This window comes from Pongo pygmaeus, chromosome 9 (assembly GCF_028885625.2).
Source record: "Pongo pygmaeus isolate AG05252 chromosome 9, NHGRI_mPonPyg2-v2.0_pri, whole genome shotgun sequence".
NCBI classification, from domain to species: Eukaryota; Metazoa; Chordata; class Mammalia; order Primates; family Hominidae; genus Pongo; species Pongo pygmaeus.
This window is the reverse complement of record NC_072382.2, coordinates 80,999,882-81,026,366: the sequence shown is the minus strand read 5'-3', so window position 1 is coordinate 81,026,366 and position 26,485 is coordinate 80,999,882.

The window sequence follows — 26,485 nt, the reverse complement described above, 5'->3', positions numbered from 1 at the left end:
GTCTGTTGCTGTTGTTTTTACCCAAGAACGTAGTATTTGTAGTATTTTTGGTCCAATGGGAAAGAAATACTGACTTGTGGATAAAAGTCCCACAGTCAAGAGGCCAAGATCACAAAACAACAGCTTGTCCTAGGCTGTTGTGAAAACATCTGGCCCCTCTGGCTCTGAGAACTAGAGAGCTAGCTCACCCACTACTAAGCCAGGGCCTTTCAGTTACTCCACTTAGAATGACATGGGGGAGCACTACTGGGAAATATGCCCTTCTCATGAGAAGTGGGTTTATTTCAGAAAAAAAAAAAAAAGAAAAGAAGATGTCTCTGAAGAGAACCCAAAGAAAGTTCCAGACAACACTGTCCATCCCCTGTCTCCCACAGCTATTCTAAATTCCAACAACTTTCCTTTGTAGCCATCCCTGACCAGTTGATCCTTTATTTTGCACTCTGGAAAAAAAAAAAAATGGCTTTCTCTCACTTCCTAAGAAGATACAGTCTCTCCATGTCCTTTTTCCTCAGTTTCCCTTATTCCCATCTTTGAGCCACACCACACCCATGCCTCACCTCTTCTCCTTCCCTTATGTCTGAGAAGACAGTGAATAGAGTGCAGGATTATGGAGACATGCAGACCCTGCATAAAATTTCTATTCCAGCCCACACTGCCCATGTAAAATTGAGCTTTGGTATTTGCTTCTTTAAAATAGGGAGATTAACCCTTCTTTTCTCAAATGGCATAATATATATGAGTCCACTGGACTGTAGTTATTAATATAAATAGTCATTCAGCAACCATCCTTCTACATGCACGCACATATCCACATGCCCTTCATCTATGTGTGACTTACCCCCATCCTCCAAAATTATCTTTGTTAGGTCTTGCTCTAAGCAAGGTCATTAGTTTTTGGGTTGTTTGGGAAGAAAGAAAATAAAATTGAGATATTTTCTGCTGATTTTGATTGATAATGATTAATAAGTAAATATATATATATTGGCACTATGTGTCTGGCACTGTAATAAGTGTTTTCCACATGTCATTTTGTTTAAATCTTCACACAACCCTATAAGATATGATTATCTGCCTTTTCCAGATGAGTAAACAAGCTCAGTTGTATTAAATGACTTTCACGGGTTCACATAACTAAGAGCGAGTTAGACCAGAATTTGAGGCAATGTGATTGGAATCTAGAACCTCATTGCTTAACTTCCAGCTATATTATCTTTCCAATATAAACTATTACTCCCCTTCTTCCATTTCCAGTTTCAATTAACTGTCCTCTCCTTATCTATTTTCTTTGCCATCTCGGGCTCATGCACATTGCAAAGATTGCCATATATGTCATCCATTGATTGATTGACTCTTGAAATATTCATTAGGCCCTGCTATGTTCCAGACAGGCATGTCTGGAATAAAACAAAATAAAACAAGCAAAAAACAAATGAGCAACCAAACGAACGAGAAAACTGACGTATTTCCAATCAGGGGTGGAGCAAAATGGATATGCATAATTGAAACCTTTTTGGTGTAGAGGGCATTTGAGTCATCTAGTATATCAAATGAGAAACTTACTATTGTTTCTAAATAATTCAACTGATAAGAGAATATAAATGTATTTTATTTCTGGAACCCATAATATATTTTTTTAAAGTGGAATAATTGTCTAGAGTAGCCACTGTGACTGTCTGCTGGATACTCACTTACTCACATGAGTCTTTGTTTTGGGGTACAGGGGTAATGGCCATGGATCTAAGCCTCACTGTAAGACTCACTTCTCTGTAGTAAGCCAGAGAATATGAGAGGTTATTTATGAGCATCCCAGAGAATGAAAAGACCACAGGGAAGCCATACACTCTAGCTAAAGGAGCACTGGACAGAGAATGTCAAGACCAGCTTTCATTCCTGCTCTCACCACTAACTGACTGTCTGACCAGGTACAAGACATACACCTGAAATTGGCCTCACTTTTCCTGTCATTAACAGGAGGAGGTGGATTAGATTTCATTGTGACATTATGATGCTCTGAAATATAGATTCAGCAAGGAGTTCCAGGGTAAAAGACTCAAGGGAATGATGCAGAAAAGTATTCTAAACCCCTTCCTTTAACAAAGAATCAAGAGTTCAAAGAAAGAAATTGCACAACTCTTCAACTGGATAACCAGGTTTGCAGCCCACCCTCACCTCTGGGACAACTTTGAATTACAGCTCAGCTGACAGTCTCTGCTGAGGCAGGATTAGAAAGGCAGCAGAGAGATGTCACCCTGATTCAGAGAAGGAGGAAAGTTAGATGGGGATCAGACAGTATCTTTATCTTCACAAATGTGATATCTCTTCTTGTCTGTGAGTATCTGGCCTACATCTCAGTTTCTGGAAACCCCAAATTCAGAATGGCACCCTTAGGGGGACTCTTTTCTTCTTGAAATGATTCATGCTTCAATAGGCTATTTTTAAGAGTTTACTATTGGGATAGTAAATTATAAGACATTCTCATGCCAATTAACATCCTCTTGATAGCATTTATCTAAAAACTGGAAATTATTTGTTATTCCATCGAAACAGAAGGAAACAATATTTACACAGCTATTATTAAATGTGAGAGCTCTGTCTGACTAACTCTACCTGCCATAAAGCCTTTTTCAAAATGGAAGTAGGTAATTATCTTATTCACACTTATTAGCAAGCATTTTCCAAAAGCATTCAGAATTCAGGGAAGAGGAAATGCTTGCAGTGTGATGGGAGCTAGCAAATGCTTAGGCTTTGTTTGAGGGACCATTGCTGGGTACTTTACTGAGAAAAACATCTCTGGGTCTCATAGACAAATATTTAAGTGGAGAAAGATGGTTAACGGAGGAGATGGGTGTGAGAAAGCAGTTCTATTGATTTTCTTTTTTTTTTTTTTTTTTCCTTTTCTCAAAGCTCAAGAGCCTTGGTGAATGGGAGGGGTATTTGTACATGAAGAGGCTACTTCAAGAAATTGAGAAGGCTCTCTCCTGCTTACACAAAGTGAGATATGGTGAAGTGAAGTAAGGCATGTAAAAAGAATTCACTTAAGACTCTCTCCAATCTACTATTCTTCTGCAAAGATGATAATGGTAGTATTTGCTACTCGCAAAAAGTATGTTAGTGAGAATTAATCCCCCTGAGATGCAAAAATCACACATTTTAAGACCATAGGAGGCAGTCTCGTACATGGAAATTAGTTGTGAGGACAGAGCAGTTATTAGCCTGTGCCTAGCCTTTGACTTAACCCACCAATTGCCTAGATCCTCTTTTCTTTGACTGATTGGCACCTCCCATCCTTTGCTTTGGTCTCACATTTACACATGGAGGTTTCAAGTAAAAGTGTGTTGCAGGTAAAAAGCTCCACATTTAAAAGCATTTACAAATTTAAAAGATGGGTAATATATAAGGACACTTGAGGCATTGCTAGGATTCTAGCTTAAGTTTTTTTTTTTTTTTACATTTTATGAAGGCTCTGTAAGGAGTGATTTTTATCAAATATGTAGTATTTCTTCTGCCAACTGGGCTACCTCTCTTCCTCCAGACCCCTTCTTGAGAGTCAACTGAATTCTTAGACTGGAACTAAGGTCATCAGAGTTTGACAGATGATTTTCCGTGTTCTATATGTTTTCCTTTCACTCATGCTTTGGTTTATAAGATATTTTTATACAATAAAGTCCCAGAGGCACTACAGCTAATGAAGGTATGAAATATTGCAGGAGCACTGTTATATTAGTTACTGCATTTCATCAAGTTCAAAACCTGAGACTCATTACCATCATCCCCATTCTACCGACAAGAACACTGAGACCTGGGGGTAAAGTGACTTGCACAGGGCCCCCTGGGGAGTAAGCAGCAGTGTCAGGATCTGAGCCCAAGGCTTTCTGGGCTAAACCCAGGACTACTCGCTAACGCTATACTTGCATTTCACTTCACTCTGCTTAGACTGAAAGTCCAGCGTTGCAGACAGCTCCCCGAGGTCAGTTTACTTCACTGGAATCCACCCAGCTCAGCCTCTGATGTGAACCAGCAGTGTTCCCTGAGCCACAGGTTCCAAAAAGCCATTTGTGCCCACAATAAACAGAGGTGGGAAAAAAATTGAGTCCTTCCCATGCAAGTTTTGGGTTCTAACAATTATAGGAGACTTTAAGATAGCTGAGAAAAAAAGAAACTTTACATTTTAAATGAAAACAATTAAGAACTTCATTTTAATAATTCCAGAAATCCAATAGCTCTCAGACTGAACTCAAACTACAGAACAGATTTAAATATAAGCCCCAAGTTATTGATCAAAGTGACAATAGCCATTACGAAAACTATTATGTGTTGAGCTCCTACTATGATCCAGGTACTTTACATATGTCATATTATTTCAGTCTCATGGCAAAGGTTTCTGCAGTTCTGACCTGTGAGGTGAACATTATAAGACTCATTTACAAATGAGAAAACTGAGAAGCATAAAAGCTTAGGAACTTACCAAAAGTCACAAAATTTGTGAGGGAAGTTGTCATTCTCTCCCCTTGTCTGAAGCCCGTTGTCATCCAATTATTCTGTTCTGCCTTATTTCTGATAAATAAGAGTGGGATCCAAATCTGCCTTCTATCTGCTGTATTATAGCTTAGTCTTTTAGTTTTTTCTCTTCTGAGAGCAGATTCAGTGGAATTTCATTATTATGATGATTGAAACAAAAGGACATTATCCTTCTGCATTTGGTGTTTCATGTTTGGAATGACATAAAGAAATTAAAAGACAGCCTCAGGTTGGGCATGGTGGCTTACGCCTGTAATCCAAGCACTTTGGGAGGCCAAGGTGGGCGGATCACCTGAGGTCAGGAGAGACCAGCCTGGCCAGCATGGTGAAATCCCGCCTCTACTACAAATACAAAAATTAGCCAGGCATGGTGGGGCACCACTGTCATCCCAGCTACTCGGAAGGCTGAGGCAGGAGAATCACTTGAACCTGGGAGGCAGAGGTTGCAGTGAGCCAAGATCATGCCACTGCACTCCAGCCTGGTGACAAAGCGAGAGTCCATCTTATTTTCTGGCTGAGTTGATCAATCTTATATCTAAACTGAGCTTTTTCTTAAGATCTTTTTAATTTTTCCTCTCAAAATTATCTTGCTCAGATGGAGATCTGTTTTTCTCTCCAATACTTTGGGTGTCTGTTTCAGAAGCCCTATTAGTATCCCATGGTGTCTGAATGAGGTAGGCTGTCACAGTGAGAACTTTTGGAGATATCTCTATCTGTACTCATGCTGGAAATTCATCCGAATTTTTTTTCCATGTCACCGTGATAATCAAAAACGGGCTGAAACACTTGTCACATTCCCATTCTTGTGAAGGTGCAATTCTACTCACAAGGCCTGCAGGCTCTCCTGCAGCTCAGGCTTTCCTCTCTGATGTGACACTACAGTGCTGCTGTGGGAAATGGGGTTCACATAAACTGAGCTGTGCTCAAGGCTGTGCCTCAGTGGCAGATGATAGAGGTTAAGAGAGGACACTAGCAACCAGGAAAAAGCAAGCAAGTGCTGTAGCCCAATGCCATGGAGCACAGAGAGCCACTGCTCTAAAATGTAAATAGCCAAAAGGATAGAATGCTTTTCAACCATTTTTGTAGCAGAGTGAAAGCCTACCTTCAGCAAGTACCTGGCTTCAAGCTGCTAAACTACCTCCTGTTATGAAGATGTGAAAAGTTTGTTATTGAATATAAACAATTAGCATATACAGATGGCCTCTTCTATCTCCATGTGAATTTAGGATGAACTATGTATGACATGGTGCTGGAAATTCTTCTACTTGTGGACTAATTTTGGTGACCCTCATTCTGTCTCTGCAGTCTCTTAAGCAGATTGACTATGATGCATGTCACATAAAACAGTTTTCTTTCTGTTCTATTGTGGAGTTTTTCTGGGGCTGGAGAAAATTCTTTTAATTATTTTTTCCAAACACTGTCTATAATTACCAGACATGATATAAACACATAAGGTGCCAACCGGAATTTACTCTAAAGGGGACTTTCCCTCTCAGACTTCCAGTCAGCTCACACTTGTGCAACAAAGTGCATGCTGTCCCCTAAATATGCAGGCAGAACTGTTTCTGCCTATTTGGTATCTATAGTCCTCTACAGTCACTTCTAGAGAGACTAGACCAAATTTCTACCAACTTCACTGGGCAACAATCAATCATTTTATCTCAATGACTCTTGTTATCTTCAGACCTGAAACTGATTCAGAGACCATGGGGCCCACAAACCTAATCAGAGTAACGTGTTCATTGAGTACACATGCAGACATGAGAATCTCCACTTTCCCCTTTTTTCTCTTGGTAAAATGTTCACAAATGTGCAGGTAACACCTGCTGCTACTCCAGCCATTCGGGCCCTAAATCTGCAGCTCTACATTTTGTATCCAGGTCTTGAGATTTGGGAAATAGAAAATGTTTATCTAAAAATGCAAGTCTTTTTGGTTATCAAACTCAGACATTGAAATGAAAGTGCAGTTATGTCATTCTCCCATTTAAATTATGTATTCATCTCTTGAAACTGTTCACTATTGCCACAAGTAGATATATATTAAACTAATAATACTGCATTGGACACTATATCTCATACCCTAAACCATAATGATATATGTCTAATCAACAACCAATGTTACTTTAAATAAATAAAAATTTCTGACAACTATCAAAAAAAAAAAAAGATTTGTTTACAGTGAATGAATGAATGAATGAATGAATGAAAAAACATAGGTTGAAGAGTTAAAACAAGTCACACCCCCCTTATAAGTTAATGCAGAGATCACATCTCTCTCTCTCTTTCTCATAAACTGTGTTGTGGACTTTGAGAGCCTGCCCTGGCTATAGGACGTTAAACGCCACACATTTGGTCTGGAATTCTTTATGCTCTAAAATTTTCTGGGCAATTTCACAGATCTGAATAGTTTCACTGAGCCTCAATGCTACTCTGTGGTTTTCCTAACTAACCACTTAACTTTTTCCTAGGATTCTCATCTCTCATGATTCAGGACTGAATACTTATAGCTACAGGTGCTTCTTGCTTCCATGGGCTGAACATTTTAGAGTCAAGCACCTTGAAGAATTAAGATCCCTCTGAGACTCAAGCATAAGAGTTAGACACCTGAGGCTCAGGATATTCCAGCCTCCAACAAAAGGAGGAGGATGAAAAACGTGGCAGCCCTCATGTCCGGACTGCTGATTGAGGGAGGGATCCAGGGACAGTGTGGGTCCAAGGTGGCAAGAGCCACTGGGGCTTGTCAGAAACGAAAGCTGGGAGCCCACAGTGAGTCAGAAAAAGGGGAACATGTGAACACAGTGGGCAACTGAGGGGAAGCAGGTGACAGGGAGAAACTGAGATCAGGAGAAATGTAGGCCCAGGGATGGATTTAAAATCAGGGCCTGGGTGCCTGAAATGCACCAAGCATGGAGGCAAACCAGGACCTAGTGTACTGGAGAGGAAAGAACAGGTTTCCAGACATAGCACCAAAGGCATGGAGGAATGCATAGGAAAGGAAGATTGAAACAGAGTTCACATATAGTGGGACATGGATTGTGCTAGGTCCTTTAAGTAGTCTCAAAAAGTAGGGTTATACTCATTTCCTGGGGAAATGAAAGTTCAGCTTTAGAGAGATCAACCAGCTTACTTACAGTCTGTAAGATGGCGAACTCCACGAGGACAGGAACCAGAACAGGTCAGCATCGTGCACTGCTGCATTCACAGTACAAAGGTCATGGTGGCTGCACATAGTGGGAACATGGAAAATTTTTGTTGGGTGAATGGCAGGAAGGTAGCATTCAAAATTTCATCATCAGGGTAAAGCTCTTCCCTGCACTTGACTACTTTCCTAGCCAAAATCAAGTCATACATCAGAGAGAACTTAGCAGGAGCAAAAATATTTTGGCACCAAGTCCTGTCCAAAATGAATTGTTACTTCCATTTTCTCCAAGCCTGAAAGGCACAGCACTTGGCTTTTGCCACTTTCCAGACGATCCAGTGAGTTCACCATTTCTCTCAGTTTTGAAGAGAAGAAAGCAGTATTTTAAAAAAGATTTTTTTGGGGGTTGGGGGTGGGGAATTAGAATGGTTTTTAAGCAACTTAATAAAAGGCTGAAAGACGAACATTAGTTTCAAACTCCTCTTCCATTGCAAATTGGCTTGTGCCATTTCCAAACCACATAAAATTATTTTGGGAACAAATGATAAATGACAGTTATTCCACGGCAGCTTTTTAAAAGATCAAACAGGGACCCCATACTATCTTGTTATGAACACTTCATAGTTATAAACTTGAACCTTGTTTTTTCAATTTAATTAATTCAAAATGTATTTATTAAACAGCCCTTCTGATTAGGGCAGAAAACAGTAAGACATGAGGGTGCGAATGAAAGGATCCACTCAGCATGTATTCTCTTAGAGCACTCACCCAGGAGAGAAACACTAGCAAATCAAGAGGGTGTCCACAGAACCATGGCATGCCCAGACCATTGACTCATGGATACAAGTAGGGTTACAGTATCTGCGGTAGCTTAAGTGCCATTGGTATTTGTCAATCTGCTGGCACAGAGCCTCCCACTTTTTACAAAGCCTTTGCAAGTATTTCTGGAAAACTCCAGGCTGTACTCCCTTGTGCTGTTTAGCAGTTGGAATCTGGTAGCCACTGTGATTCTTTGGTTGAGTGTGGACACCGATGTGCAAAACTGTGCAGGAGCATCTGGCAGAGTAAGGGAACTTGTTTTCTTTCTTCCCTTTCTATTCTCTTCTATAAGCAAGAGTCTGAAACAAGACTTCTTCTGTGTTCCTCCCAAACCACTTCCAAAGTTTTTAGTTAAATATATCTTTTATTATTTTGCTTATTATGGTTTAGGGTAGTAATTAAGAATACACATGTTGAAGTCAAACTTCTGAGAATCATATCCCGGCTCCACTTCTTACTAGTTGTGTGACTTGTGAAATTACTTCTTCACCTATACGTGAGGATGATAGTAGTACTGACTTCATAGTATTGTAGTGAAGATTAAATGAATGAATATATGTAAAATGCTTAGTATAGTGCCTCACACATAGTAAGCACTATGTTAGTGTTACTTATTATTAACCTTATTATTCATGAAAGATTAATGATCATTATAAATAATAGTTACATTAGTAGAGTACTTACCATGTGCCAGCTAATATGCTAGCATTTTCTGTTGAATCCCCTCGGTAGCCCTTGAGGCAGGAATTATTGTTATACCACGTTTACAGCTGAGGAAGCAAGGCTTAGAGAGGTAAATAACTGTGCAGAGGCACACTGGTAGCACATGAATCCCAATCCTGGCTAGTAGACTAACACCAGAATCTATGCATATCAGTGGAGCAAGGTGGAGATGGGATAAAATGTCAGCCATTTGCTGCATTCATAGCCTCTACCTCCCTCCAGAGACTACAGTGGTTTTTGTTTGTTTGTTTGTTTTTCTTTTTATTTATTTATTTATTTATTTATTTATTTTTTCATAGTTTTCTTTTTTTTTTTTTCTTTATTATTAGTTTGTTTGTTTTCTTTTGAGATGGAGTCTTCCTCTGTCTCCCAGGCTACAGTGCAGTGGCGCGATCTCGGCTCACTGCAACCTCCACCTCCTGGGTTCAAGCGATTCTCCTGTCTCAGCCTCCTGAGTAGCTGGGATTACAGGTACCCACCACCACATCTGGCTAATTTTTGTATTTTTAGTAGAGATGGGGTTTCACCATGTTGGCCAGGCTGGTGTCGAACTCCTGACATCAGGTGATCCACCTGCCTTGGCCTCCCAAAGTGCTAGATTACAGGCCTGAGACACTGCGCCCAGCCGAGACTACAGTCTTCATCCTGAGTCATGTTCATTGCATCCTGAGTCCAGCTCCACATACCTGAAGAACTTCTATGTGTCTATATGTTGGCTCACGGGTCATCCAGGAAGCTTTTCATCCAGGAAGCATTCCCTAACCTGCTTAGACCTAGGTGAATTGGACCTCCAGAACACAATTCTTCCCTTCTTTACAGCACTAATTCCAGGGCTCTTGATTGTCCCCTTATTTGCCTATCTCCTTCTCCAAATTTTGAGATCCTTCCAGGTTAGAATCAGATTTCATTCATCCTTGTTTTTCGGGCACTGAGCTCAGAGTCAGGCATAGGTGAGGAGTATGATAAACTTTATTATACAAATGAATTACTTATTTAATCTTTATGATGACACCAGAAGGTAGGTTTTATGTTGCCTACTTATGTATAAAGAAACAGAGTCCCAGGTGGGTTAAAAGACTCAACTAAACTCACACAGTTAATAGTCACGTTTCAGTGGAACTAAGACCATCTCCCAACAGCATTATATTTATCTTTGGGCTAAGGTGAAAAAATACATATCTTAAGGTGGATTAGATACATATCTAGAAGGCTGCAGCCCTATCTCTCCTCCATGATTGAATTATACCATAAGTTTTCTGAGCTCTGAACACTCAGAAAACCCTGAGGAGCAGTATGTGGTCAGAGACTACACAGACAGTAGAATGGGAATGTTATTGATAAAGGCATCAAGTAAATTCAGAAAGGGTTCACCATAATTTAAAATATTAATCTTTTCTCAAATTCACTCATCACAAAGTATCCATTATAAATCTGAATGTTCTCTTACCTTCAGGGAATGGTCCAGCATAAAAATAAAATTGCCATAGAGAATTGGGTTTCAAACGGCTGACAATGGGGTCATATTTGCTGACCTGAAACAGCTAGAGGCAGGAAGAGTAAAAACTTCGGTCTTACTGAGCTCTGTGGGTCCCATCCAGGGAAATAAAATGCCAAGAACATATTCTAAACGCAGATGTATGTTCATCAGTAAAAGACAAGGTTAGGTGCCAAGAACTAAGTAAAGACTGGGGTGGTACCAGTGCAAAGAAGGCCCTCAGTGTTCACAGGTAATGATGGAAGAGTTTCCCCAACTCACCCACCTTGATGGAACCTTGCGTGTGTATTGAGGGAGTGTAATATACAAGGCCTTTTGGGAGTACTTTAAGGTACAAGCTGGAACACACAGAACAAACAGGGCACTGAATTAAAATGTTTCAAATGCTGTTTTCTTTAATCCTCACAATATTCCTATGAGAGGTGCATTATTATTTTCATTTTACAAATAAGGAAGTTGAGTCTCAGAGACGTCACCAGCTTGTACACAATGAAGCAAGAATATGGTCCCATCTGTGTCCTACCTATAACCTCATTGTCCTAAAACAACAAATAAGTAAACCAATAAAACTAAGAGACCTAGCTTTGAGAGGGCTAAATCCCCTAAAAGTGACCAAAGGTTTTCAGATGTGGAGTAGGTGCTTCCCACAGAGAGCTGTTTCAGCTGTAGTGGGACCTAGTTTGGGCTGTCAGGATAAAATTCACTTCACTCTGGTCTCTGTTGTCTCTGTCTCTCTGTCTCTCCCAACCTTTCTACTCCTCTCCACAAAGAGCACATTTCTCAGTTTGCCAAAGATAACTTCTCACTTTCTATAACCGGAAAAGAAAAAGACTGGATTTGAGTAAGTGAAGCTTTTTAAATGCAAGACTATTAAATACAAGCTTTTTAAAATTAGGTATTGATGTTATGTTAATATGTCGTTTCTCATAATGGCTTGATGATGGCACTAATTCAAGATGCTTCCTGTTGAGGACTAAGTTTATCAATCAGCCAAAAAGCAGCTATTTCTAGAGTTTGTCCAAGTCGTTAAGCTGAATGTAATGTTTAGAGCCATGGTGGTTTGGAATGAGGGGCCTCCTGGGAGTTCTAGAAAGATAGGTAGTCAGAAGACCTGGCTCTGAGTCCTAGTTCCTCTCCTGAAGAATTCAAATCTAAAATTTGGAATGGATAAGATAAAGGATATAAAAAGTACTTTGTAAACTAAAAAGTGAAGGGAATTTATGGAGGGATTATGTTGCAGCTCTCAGTGGCCCAAGTCATGGCCACTGATAACATGAATCTTATTCTATAAATCAATTGACCTCTCCATTGGTGAAAGATAGTTTTTCATAAAAATCATTAAGTTCCTTCTTTTTCCAGCTGATAGTTTCATGTACATTTTTAAAAGTCAGACTACCTCTACCTAATCCCCAATATTCACTCATTCCTTTGTTCTTTCCATCCTAAATTTACCTCACAAAATGCAGAGCTGTATTATTAACAAGGTTAATTATAGGACTGGAGTGAGTGGGCTCCACAGAATAGAAGTGAATGGAGTGGTTAATCATGTTAGCTCCAAGTTTGCATTATTGAAGCATTTCATTGTTCTCCTGGTCACACCCTGTGTCAACTGAGCCCTAATCTGGTTAGGTGGGGCTGGAGAAGTGGAAAGATAGGGAGAAATGGAGGGAGAAAGAGAATGGGGTAGGGCTGGAGTGTGTAAGATAAAGTTCTTAACTTGTAAGTAGCTGCTCACAGATTGGAGAAGACAACATAGTTGCTGAAAATAAAATAAAATAAGTGGCTCCAAAAATAAAATAAGTCCTGCACTACTCTAAGCAATCTGCTTCTCTTTCTGAAACTGGTATAATAGCCCATCCCTGGGCATCCCTTCCAGTGCGTATCCTGCCTTGGCCAAAAGGTCAGATCATTGTTTTGTATCAGTAGTATTTTCAACAGGAAACAAGTGCCATGTCAAAATTAGATAATTCAAGGTGAGTTTAATAAGGAAACTATTTAAAATTATGGGGAGGAAGACTGTGCAGCAACCCAGGCTAAGGACAGCCAAGATGTTACTATCCTTAATACTGCAGTAAGGAGGAAGAGAAACATTACTGGGACCAGGAAGGAGAAAGCAGTGTTGGTGTAAAGATCCTATTAGAAGGATCAGTAATGTTGGTAGAAAGATAAGGCCTGTCCAAGATGGCCTGTAGGAAGACAGCCTGAGAATAAGTAACACAACTTCTCTCTCTCCTCTTCCTCTCCCTTATTTCCTGCTGGGGCATCCATGAGCAAAACTAACCAGAAACCAGAGCATAATGGAGACTGGTGGGTAGCCAACAAAGGCCAGTCACCTGGGCGGAGAGCAAAGTGGAAAGGGATAGAGTGAGTCTGCAAGGACAAGCAAAAGATATCTAGAACAGATCTTTATGCTGGAAACACAAAGAAATGAAATTGTTTCCACTCTAGAAGGAGCTTCAATGAAGAGTTTGAAGAAAAGTAAGCTGTAAAAGTGTTCCCAACCCTGAGAATGTTGGTAGGAATTTATTTTCATTTTTCTGTTCCCTCACCAGCCCTTTCCTGAGGGCCTCCTCTTTGACAAGCAGACTTGAGCTCTAAGAACCCTGGACAGTGGGGATGTGTAATAAGACACAATCCTTACTGTCTATGAACTCAATTTGATTCCATCAAAACACATGTCAGCAGTGAACTACAATACACAAAGCCCCCAGATCTTTGTTTCAACTGAAACTTCTTCTCAAGTATCTCAACACCAAGCTCATTAAGCACAATTATATCTGTCCATCTTTGGATGCGTTTCAATGGTAACTGGTTTGGACAGAAGCCTATGTTCATTAGGTTTAGAAACTTTCCATGTCAGTTAATTTGATTAATATCAGAGAAAACTCAATTAGATGTGTCAACTTTTTGTATATGACATTTAATATCTATTAAAATGATGTCACCTCCATCAGCCAGCGGCCCTTATTTTCAGTTTCTTCACACTGTCAACTTGAGAATGCTAAACACCCAAAACACCGGAAATGAAAAATGCATTCCTATCGTTCTTTCTCCACGTTTCTTAAAGCCAGTCTAACATAATGACTTGAAAACAGTCTTCATGTTGATTTGTTCCTTACTCCCATTTTCCTAGAGAACCATACTTGAAAGAAGAATATACAAGGCTGAAGGCTAATCTTCCAAATAGTACTAAAGGGAAAGACAAGAAAGGAAAAGATTCATAGGTAGGGAGAATAATTTGGTTAGTAAGTTTATGTGAGGTATATTCATATATCTGATTCTCATTTCCAAACTACTATACAATTTCTAAGGTAAAATGAGCCTGTGAACTCCACACACACACACACACACACACACACACACACACACAATCATTGCAGAACTTAATCAAATAAAAAAATGGAAAACTCTATGTACTAGTGGAATCTCTCCATATTAGAAGCTTTACAGCTCTAGATGAATTTACTATAGGAGATATACTACACATGGAAATGTAACAGCATCATTTCAAAGCAGAAGTTTATAGATCTTTGCACTTAATGTCTGTGTTTACTTCGCTATTCCACAATGAGTTCTAATTCTTGTGCCTATTCCACAGTTTAAATTCTATTAGAAAACTCAAATAATTGGCTCTTAAGAAAGTATATATCAGATTCATTTGGAAGATTTTTTTTCAAAATACACACACTTAAATCCTGATGCAGTAAATTGAGGTGGGCACTTAGAGTCTCTATTTTGAAACATATACACAGGTAATTTTAATGGACTCTGCCAGATAAGAAAGAATGCACTAGAATGTCCCCACATATTCCATGCTAAAATACCGCCTAATATTCCATGCTATTTCATACTTCTGGGAATATTTTTTCATGTTCTTTGTGAATATGTTTCTATTGAATATTTGCCTGGCAAATATCTAATATTTTCCTGAAGTCTAAAAACTTTTCTGAGTAGTTTTCTAACACCGAAAGACAATTTACTACTCCATCCTCTGCATTTTTCCATACTTTTAATATTTCTACTATCTTTTCATTTTGTTATGTGAGTGTTACTTTTCTTTTTACCAACCTGTGTATGAGTTTCTTGAAGGCAGGAAATGAGTCCTGTCTTTGTATCCCAAGAGACAACGTCTAGTACATGCTTAATAAATGCTTATTGAATACAGTTGAATTGAGCGAGTACTGACTATATTTAGATTATCTATTTCTTCTTTGGCTTGGTTACTCATAGTTCATCTCCATTCAAGGATTATTTATGTAATGCTTATGAATTTAGAATTATATGAATTTATGTGGTTCAGTCTAATTATAGCAACACATTATTAAAAGAAAAAGAAAGCAAGAAGTCCCGCAACCAAAAGCAAAACTCATTCTAATTTTACTAACATCTACAAAAGACAGTAAATGAAATTCAGTTGAACCAATGGCATGACTTGCAGATTTTTTTCTTCTCTCACTATCTCATGCTTGTCGCCATCTAAGCCTTTTTTTCCTCCCCATCCTTCACTTTCCCTGGCACCCTAAACAACTGGGGACATCTCTTTTCCTTCCTTTCCTCCTTTTTTTTTTACTACCACTGATCCTCTCTCTGTTCTTTTGCTCCTCTCAAATTTAAGAAGCCAGATGTCATCCTTGCCCTCAGCATTGTCTTTCCAAAAATTGAGACAGTACCTCTGTGGTCTCTATTCCATACTTTGGTCTGTGACTTTGGACAAACTAATAATTCTCCCTTTGCCTGATTTTTCATAAAGAGATAGTCCTCTGAGACTTTTCATTTTTGAGGCTTGTTTATAATTTCAAAATTTTTTAAATGTCCAAATAGGGTTATAAAATTTGTGACATATTTTGAATATTTACATTTTATGAATGAAGCCATTTAAGATGGAAATGTAAATAGGTTCCAAGGATGATTGTAGAATTCATAAAAATCCTCATTCGTGCAGTGCGTTCTGTGAGTAGCACACACGTTGAATGTCACTTTTTTAAAAAAATACATCTGGTGTATTGTACATCCCTGTGTCTGAATGTCTAACCTTATCTAGAGAGAACATCAAAAAGCCTTCATTTTGAGACCATGTGTAGAAGAACTACTCACACCAAATTTTCCTCATGACCCTAACTCACTGCTGCTAAAATACATGTGAAAACATTTTGTGTCAAATCTGGATTCAAATCGTGGCTCTTTGACTTCTTAGTTTTGTGTCTTTAGGTGAGGGTTGAGCTTTCACTTCCAAAGAGGGTTCTCTTACCTTTGAAAAGATAGAGTTACGTTTTCATTCCCTGAAGGATTACTGTTTCCAAAGAAAAAAGCATGGATGGAGTACTGACAGGGGTGCCTGACCAGAACAAGAAAGTAAATACCAGAGGGTCATCTGAAAAGGCCTGAAGTCAGATGACTTATTTCCAGTGACAGACAGGTTACTCACTGGCTATATGACTTCAGACAAGTTACTTAGCCTCTCTGAGACTTGTTTTTCTCATTGTTAAGTGAGCATTATAAAAGAATGCATTTCACATGGCTGTTATGAGGATTAATTGGGAGGTTATGCATGAGCTTATTAACTCAGTACCTGTGTAGATTAAATATTGAAAGAGAGGGAGAGAGAGTGTGTATGTATGTATATTTAACACCATCTGTGGATCTGCCATTGCTTGGAGACCTGGCACACTTAGAAGGAGTGAAGGAATGATAAAAGGGTTAGGGAAGGGTTTGGCAGTGACAACCAATTGAGGATTAGTTAGACAAGACTCCAGTATTACTATATGAGTTGTACTGTAAGGTGTTCAGTAAAGACAATAATGATGTCACCTTTGTCTGTTTACTAATATAACCCAAGCACCTGAAAGAGTGCCTAGCACATATTAGTGCTCAATATTTTCTGAATTCTCCAATGCTAACTAATGTGCCATCTTGCATACAGTAGGTCTTCAATGAATGTTGCAGAATCAAAGAATAATAGTAGCAGTAACTAACACTTATCAAGCTTTTATTATGTATAGTTTCCTCTTCTAAGCTCTTTATGTGTATAATCTCTTTTAGTTTTTACATTCACACTGTGAGGTAGGCAGCTTTATTATTCCCATTTTGTAGATAAAAGAAATTAGATACAGGTAAGTCACTTACATATTTACACTGCTAAAAACTGGTGAGGCCAGGAGTTGACCTTAGCTACTGGGAACCGGAAGAAATGGGACTTGGAAATTCTGTCCAGCCTCTCTTCTTCTAGTTTGAAGTTTAATAATATCTATTAAAAAAAAGTACCGATTTTGAAATAGGAATAAGGTTCAATTTGCTCATCTACAATTAGAGATCGTAACACTTATCCTCCCTATCAAAAAGAATTATTTTGAACATAATTGAGTTAATGTGAACTACTATAAAATATATTACATTTTGCATTCTCTATACTGTAATATAACTAAAAGAACATTGAGTTGGGAGCTCATAGACATTCAAATGTTGGCCCTTTTTATTAGTCTTATGGCCTTGGGCAAGTCGTTCTGCATTGCCTTTCTCATCTATAAAATAAGAAAAATTATATGACTTTTGGGGTTACGATAATCACAAATGAGTTTAAAATGTGTAATAAGCCAAAAAACATTGCTAAGCACATATAGGGTAGGCAAGAACTAAATGCCATCTCTTTTTATGTGGAGTGGTTTGATGGCCAGTGCCAATTATTAATTAATCAGCGAATGCTTTAGTTTTTTTTTTTTTTAATGTAACAGGACTGTGATTAACATTTCTTGAGTACCTATTAGGTGCACATCTTGTATAGAAAAACTCAAGAAATATGGCTCCTTTACATTTCGACTTCCCACTGCTTTTTTAAACCACTTTATTTATATATGATTGACATATAAAAAGCTGTACATATATAATGTATACATCTAGAAAAGTTTGGAGATAAATATTTGCCTGTGAAATCATTACCATCATTAGGGCATAAGTATATCCATTACCTCCACAAGTTTCCTCTTGCCTGTTTTATTATAATTATTGTTTTTGTTGTTTGTTTTTGTAGTAAGAACACTTTAGCATAAGACCCTCTTGGCATATTTTAAGTATGCAATACAATATTGTTAGCTATAGACACTTTACTGTATATTAGACCTCCAGAATTTATATCTTGCATAACTGAAATTTTATATTCTTTAACCATTTCTTCCCCACATTCTCCTCTCCCCAGCCACTGACAATGGTATTCTACTCTCTGCCTCTATGAATTTGACTATTTTAGATTCTATATATGAGTTTATATATCTGTTTTTGTCTGACATTATTTTACATAATGCCCTCCAGGTTCACCCATGTTGTAGTAAATGACAGAATTTTCTTCTACTTTAAGGTTGGTTAATATTTCATTGTGTGTTTATACCACAACTTCTTTATCCATTCAGCCATCAGTGGATATTTAGGTTATTTTCATATCTTGGCTATTGTGAGTAATGCTGCAATGAACAGGAACGTGCATATATGTCTTCAATATCCTAACTTTAATTTCTTTGTACATATACCCTGAGATGAGACTGCTGGATCATACGACAGCTCTATGTTTAATTTTTTGAGGAACCTCCATACTATTTTCCATAATGACTGTACCAATTTACATTCCTACCAACAGTGTACAAAGTTTCTCTTTTCTCCACATCTTCATCAACACTTATTATCTTTTTTTTTTTTTTTTTTTTTTAGTAATAGCCATCCTAGCATGTATGAGGTGATATCTCGTTATGGTTTTGATTTGTATTTCCCTAATGATTAGTAATGTAGAGCATTTCTTTCTGTATTTGTTGGCCATTTGTATATCATCTTTTGAGAAATGTCTGTTCAGGTCCCCAGTCCATTTTTTAATTGAGTGATTTAATGTTTGTGTGTGTGTGTGTGTGTGTGATGTGTGTGTGTGCATATTTTGCTGTTCAATTATATGAGTTTCTTGTATATTTTGGATTTTAAGGCATTGATGAAAAAAATTAATCAGACACAAATAAATGGAAAGATATCCCATGTTAATGAATTGGAAGATTCCATATTGTTAAAATGTCCATACTACCCAAAGCAATCCACAGATTGAATAAAATTGTCATCAAAATTTCAATGGCATTTTTTTACAGGAGTAGAAAAAAATTAAAATTAATATTGACCATAAAAGACTCTGAACAGCCAAAGCAGTCTTCAGCAAGAAGAACAAAGATGAAAGCATCACACTACCTGATTTCAAAATATACTACAAAGGTATAGTAATCAAAACTGTAAGCTACCAGTATAAAAACTGGCACATAGACTAATGGAATAGAAAAGAGAACCCTGAAATAAGCCCAAGTAGATACAGTCAACTAATTTTCAAAAAAGAGTGTCAAGAATACAAAACAGGAGAAGATAGTCTCTTCAATAAATGGTGTCAGGAAAAGTGCACATCCACGTGTAAAAGAATGAAATTAGGCCTTTTACTTACACCATACACAAAAATCAACTCAAAATATATTACAGACTTAAATGTAAAATCTGAAATCATAAAACTTCTGGAAGTAAACATGGGGAAAATACCCTTGATATTGGTCCTAGAAATTTTTTTTTAAATATGGCACCAATAGCACAGGCAACAAAAGCGAAAAATAAACAACTGGTATTATATCAAACTAAACAGTTTCTGCACAGCAAAGAAAATGATCATAAAATGAAGAGGCACCCTACAGAATGGGAGAAAAATTTTGTAAGACACACATCCAATAAGGGGTTAATACTTACTCCCTTAGGATACCTTGGAAGACTGTCTCTTCTGCCTCCCCAGTGTAGTATACTCCCTGTGACCTCATCTAAGCAGCCCTCTGATTGCTTTCTGCCTCATTATTTGTAAAAGTAGCATATGCTTCCAGACTTCTGTTTTAATGAATATTTATGGTATAACTCACAGTGGTGTGAAGCACACAATAGCTCCTTTTTGCATTGTTAAAAGATCTTGAATTTTGTGTACAGTGGGGGCAGTATTAGTGTCTATTTTCCCTGGTTGCCATTAAGAAAATGTACACTGTAAAGTTTAGTGTAGTGAGACTCCAGGGACTGATTCACTCAACACAGAAACCCCTTTGCAAAGCCTTGTTTTTGTCTTTCAGTTTCACATTTTGCTCCAAGAAAGTGATGATCCCATTTGACTTAAATATTAACTTTAGAACATTTTAGCAACTCATTAAATCTCTTTCTCACTTCACTTGCAGGTGGAGTTCATTATAATCAAACTAAAGGGAGTCCTATACTAAACGCACACACACTAACACTCTCCTTGCAAGAAGCGTGAGATAGAATTTGTATTCTGTGTGTAGACTACTGGTTCTCAAAACAGGGAAATTTTCCCTTCCTCAACTCCAGGGACATTTCGTGATGTCTGGACAGTTTTGGCCATTACAATTCAGAGAGTGCTACTGGAATACAATGGGTAAAGGCCAGTGATGGTACTAAAAACCCTCCAATGCATAGGAATATCCTTTACAACAGAGTACTATTCAGCCCCATTTGTCAATAGTGCTAACTTTGAGAAAAACTGGTATAGACTAAATAGAAAGTGTTTTATCAATGACACTGCTTCTAAGGCTATGTATGGGCCACCCCTGAAGAAAACTATTGTCAATCCTCCACCAATTTATTTTGTAACCACAAGGAGCCGATGACTGATGTTTAATGTTTTTTTTAATACATAGAGGACTAAGTTTGAATGCTAGTGCCACCATATTTTAGCTATGTGACCTTGGATAGGTACTTCACTTGTCTGATCCTCAGTTTTCTCACTTGCAAAATGATTTAAATACTTTTTCTTTAATGATAGTACCTACCTTGGAGGTCTGTTACACAGATTGAATGAAATAATGTATTTATAGCTGTAAAAGTATCTGATATATAGTAGGTTTCCAACAATTACAATTATTATGTCTTTATAATTATTATATAAACTGAAAAGATCATTGAGACCTTTAATAAAATTGCCCTACTCACTGCATGTATCAAGTCCCCATAAGGACTCAGGGTTGCTCTCTACAAGGGGACAATATGCAATAGAGGCAAGCACAGAGTATTATATTAGCACCCCAAAGGAGCACATAACCTTACTAAGAGTAGGAGAAAGACTTGCTCAAGGCAAAGATGCTTGAGCTTAAACTTTTATGATTCTAAGTGAGTCATCGAATATAGTCTTAAAAAATCTCTTCACTGATTCTACTTTCTCACTGATCTCAGTCATTTATTCCTTCAACAAACTGTTACCATTAGCAATTGCACTGATGATTTAATTAAAATTTGAACATTCCATCTAGTTTCAGCCACCTGCTGTCTTTTATATCCACTCATATTTCAAAAGCACAGAGTGTTTCTTTTTTTTTTTTTTTTTAAGTTGGCCATATCTGTTGTGCTTGGGAAAAAAAGCCCAGAAAGGCTGTGATGATAGAGCTTGGCGAATGTCCATTGTTCTGGGTTTATGGTACATATGTGACTTTTACAACCCAGAAAGTATAGGCCCAGAAAGGTGTCTTTAATTGCAGCAATTACAGGGAAATATCTACTTGAAGGTATTAACTGTTAGTGGCACAAGGTCAGTTATCTCATTACTTATGAATCTATTTGTGTTCCTTTTTAGCAACTGAATAGATATTTAGATCAATGTATTCTTAGCCTGTAGTTTCCAATTCCTTATAAAAATTATTGAACTAACATTGGAGTGGTGACTTATTTTAAAATGGAAAATGGTATCTCATTGATGTAGTCACTAAATAATGATATTCCTGATTTACATCCAGTTTAGAAAATTAAAAGAAGAGAATTCAAAATGCCACAGAACACAAAAGTGTTTGGCAAGATTAAGTTTGGAAATGACTCCAAGGTTTCTCACTAAGGTTGGAGTTATTACTGCTATGACTTCCTTGACTTGTATTCAGCTATGGATTTGTGGAAGACACATTCATTGTATATATCTGTTTCTCATGCTTTCCTCTGAACTCCTTAGGGGCAGAAACAGAATTTTAATCATCATTGTGTATCCCATGTTTGACACTATGCCTGACATACAACAGGCATTTGATAACTATTTATTGAAAAAATGATATGTTTATGGACCTATATTAAAACCCAGGACACTGAAGACACTGTCATTCTTTATCCAGACTCCTCTGCAGGACTGAGGGACTTACTCCCTCAGAATACTGGCAGTGTGGCTGGCAGATGGCCTCCACATTCCAATTTCCCACAGGGATTGCCTGGGTTCAAGAGAGTCACCTCTCCCAAGGCCCTGACCCCTTCCCTGGGCAGCCATATCCAGTGGTGGGTCCACATATGGGTACAACAATCTGGCCCTCCTGACTTAATAGGGGCAATTCTGAAGGGCTATCCCAGTTTCAGATCTCTTGATGGAGAAGGTAGGCCTTTGTTTTGAAGCATGGCAGGCTTCTCCCTCTCCTTGATAGGGCTCCCTTCCTTTCCTTTTCATGATATTGATCCCCAGGGTATTCCTTAAAACACCTCCTGCAGGCTAATATCCACCTAAGAGTCTTCATCCTGCAGAACACTTGACAGGCAACAGGGTAAGAGCCAATTCAACCATGCAAATAAACACATATTGATTAACTCATATACACAGTCACTTTCCACCCCCTGTCTCACTTAATCCTAGTAACCCCCTATGGTGTTACGTATTGCTGTTTTTATCTCACAGAGGAGAAATGTCTGCTGTGAAATATTAAGTGACTTTGTCAAAGGTCACAGCGTTAAAAAAGGGGATCTTTGGGGCTTAAATTATGGTTTTTCTGACACCAAAACACCAAGCCATTGTGCTTTTGCCTATAATGTTTGATGTTAAATGCACTGAGAGTTCTCTTTTTTGACTAACAGAATAACAATAGAAACCTGAAGTTACTTAATGAGTTTCACATCTTTAGGGTAATGTGTAATATTCGTCCCAACAAGTAAGCTTATTATAACAGAGTTGTATAAAGTAAGCTGCTTGTAAGTGCACATGACTGACCTGCACTTCAGAGAGTATTTACCATGTGGAAATGTATATTTCAATACTTGCAGAGGTTCCTTGACCCAGAACTTTGACAAAGAGATTTGTTCATTCATCCAACAAGAATTTGTGAGCATCCACAATTTTTCAGTCACAATTCTAAGCAGTAGTGACTAAATATGCAATAAGATGAACAAGGCCCTCTGCTCTCATGGGTCTTACTGTCTAGTGATGTAACAGGTAATAGATTAGCAACCATATTATTAAAGGTAGTTAAAGAATATGATACATGCTATAAAAAAAAAAGAGTATCATAACAGACAGAAACTGAAGGCGAGAAGCAAATACTTTATAAGGATGCTTGGGGTGGCCTCTCTGGGGAGATTCTATTTAAGAAAAGTCCTGAGAAATAAGAACAAACTCTCCCTTTGGAGAGCATGGAGAAAGGGTTGCAGACATGAAAAACATGTGCAAATATCTTGAGAAAAGGAAGAAATGTGGCCTGTGAGTGTGCCCAGAGTACACACTTTGTATCCTTACTCTTTAAATTTTTTTTATCTTTTTATTGATACATAGTAGATATACACATTTTGGGGGTATATGTGATAGTTTAATACATTCATATAATTTATAAAATCAAATCAGTGTAATCAGGATATCTATCCTCATAAATATTTGTCTTCTCTTTATGCTAGAAATATTTGAATGATTCTCTCCTAGCTATTTTGAAATAAACTATAGTCACCCTACTGATCTATCAAACACTCGGTCTCATTTCTTCTATCACACTGTACATTTGTAACAATTAGTCAACTTATTTTTATTTCTCCTTCCCCACCTCTGGTAACCATGAATCCACTGTCTTCAGGAGGCCCACTTTTTTAGTTCTCACATGTGAGTGAGAACATTCAATAATTATCTTGCTGTTCTTGGCTTATTTCACTTAATATAATGATCTCCAGTTCCATCATTTTACTGCAAATGGCAGGATTTCATTCTTTATGATGGCTGAAAAACATTCCATTGTGTACATATACCACATTTTATTAATCCATTTATTCATTGATGAGCATTTAGGATTGACTTCCTATTTTGGCTCTTGTGATTAATGCTGCATAAGGGTGCAAGTATCTCTTCCATGTATTGATTTCTTTTCTTTTGGATGTATATCCAGTGGTGGAATGGTTGGATCATATGATGATTCCATTGTTAGCTTTTTGAGGGACCTCCATACAACCTCCATACAGTTCTTCACAGTGGCTTTGCTAATCTGTATTTCCACCAACAATGCAGAAGAGTTCCCCTTTCTCCACATTCCTGGCAGCATGCATTATTTCCTGTCTTTTTCACAAAAGCCATTCTAACTGGGGTGAGAAGATACCTCATTGCAGTTTTGATTTGCATTACTCTGATGATCAGTGATGTTGACAATTTGTTTTTCTTTTTTTCTGAGATGAAGCCTCGCTCTGTCACCCAAAGTTTGTCAGGTTGGAGTACAGTGGTGTGATCTCGGCTCTTTGCAACCTCCACCCCTCAAACTCATGCTATCCTCCTGCCTCAGTCTCTTGAGTAGCTGGGACTACAGGCATATGCCACCACACCTGGCTATTTTTTTTATTTTTAGCAGAGATGGGGTTTTGCCATGTTGGCCAGGCTGGTCTTGAACTCCTGACCTCGGGTGATCCACCCACTTTGGCCTCCCAAAGTGCTGGGATTATAGGCATGAGCCACCGCACCCAGCCTGACCATTTTTTAATGTATAATATATGTTGGCCATTTGTATATCTTCTTTTGAGAAATGTCTATTGAGATCTTTTGCCCATTTTTAATCTCATTATTTGTTTTATTTATTTATTTATTGCTATTAAGTAGTGTGGGCTCTTTATATATTCTAGATATTAATCACTTGTCAGACAGTTTGCAAGTATTTTCTCCTACGTATTGTTCTTTCACTTCGTTGATTGTTTCTTTTGCTGTACAGAAGCTTTTTAGCTTGATAAAATATCATTTGTCTATTTTTGCTTTGATTGTCTATGTTTTTGAGGTATTACACAAATATCTTCATCCAGATCAGTTTCTTGTAGCATTTCCTCAATGTTTTCCTTTCGTAGTTTCATAGTTTCAGGTCTTAGACTTAAGTTTTTAATTTATTTTGTTTTTATTTTTGTGTATAGTGAGAGATAGGCAAGTTGTTTCATTCTTCTTCATATGGTTATTCAGTTTTCCCAGCACCATTTATTGAAGAGACTGTTCTTTTCTCAATGTATGTTCTTGGTGCCTTTGTCAAAACTGAGGTTCTGTAAATATGTGGATCTGAGTTTTCTTCTGTTCCATTGGTCTATGTGTCTGCTTTTATGCCAGTACCATGCTGATTTGGTTACTATAGCTTTATAGCATATTTTGAAGTCAGGTGTGTGATGTATCCAGCTGTGTTCATTTTGCTCAGGGTTGATTTGACTATTTATTCTCTTCTTTGGCTTTATTCACAACAGTTATCCCATCTGGCATTATGTATTTATCTGTTTATTATCCATTTTCCTCACTGAAGTGTAAGTGCCTTTAGGCAGGGATATTTTTGTTCACTGCTGGAGAAGAGTGTCTGTCACAGAAGTGTTACTCAATCATATGCTGAAGGAATACACAGAAAAAAAGGTCCATGAATTGGGGTCCTCAGTGAGCAAGATGAAGAGCTGGTCATAGTAGGCAATAGGCAGAGTATAGATTATGTTGATGTGTAAATCACACTATTAAGTTGGACTTTATTCCAAAGGTCATCTTGAAGGGTTTTATGTGGCACAATGATTCGATATAAATTATGGTTTCAAAACAGTAGCTACTTTGTAAGAAGATAAATAAATCAGGTACTTTGTACATAGCACATGGAAGATGAGCAAGAGTGAAAATAGGAAAACAAGTTAGGAAGTTCTTAAAGTAATGCAGCAAGAGAGGAGGACAGCATGGACTAGAAAAGTGGCTAAAAGGAAGACAAAGAGGACTGGAGGGGCTTCGGGTCTATTTCAGAGACAACAACAGGACCTCATGATGGACTGAGTGGGAGACGGGGAGGAAAGAGAGAGAAACTAAGAATTATCCCTTAGTTTTTGGCCTGAACAACCTAGTAAATTATAATCTTGTTTATCAGACAAGACTGAAGGAACAATCATTTTGTATGAGGAAGTGAAAAGCTCTGTTTTAACATTTGGGATTTTAGGGAATATCAGATATTTAAATGAATATGGTCTATAGGCCTTGAACATAAAAGCCTGGAAGAGAAAGACATCTGGGATTCAGTTATATATGCATGTGTGATTCCTAAACCTGTAGATGGTACTTAAAATCATGGAACCAAATGAGATTATTTAGAGAATGAGGTAAAGAAGTCCTAGACTCATTCTCATAAAGTCAAATGGAGTAAATACCCTGGTGACTATTTCAGCCTCTTCTCTAAGCAGGTGACTTAAGCTGATGTGGAAGACAACTTAATGGGTGATCCAAATGCCAAAGGTTCACAACCAAAAGTAGAGAACCACTGATCTATATTAACACATGAAGGAATAAGAGCTGGCTAGGGAGGAAAAGGACATAAGAAAAGTGTTGGACAATTTAGAAAAATTATAAGACCAAAAGATTAGAGGCACAGTGAACCCCCAGATTGTTGGAGTGGTAATACTTGAGAATGGAACCTAAAAGTTCAGGGGGTAGTCAGAAGAATAGCATGGCAGGCACATCTATGCCATGATGTCACTTTGGTGGTTTGTTTTTTCTCTCTGTTGATGTAAGCACTCAGGTTTACTTCAATTGCAAG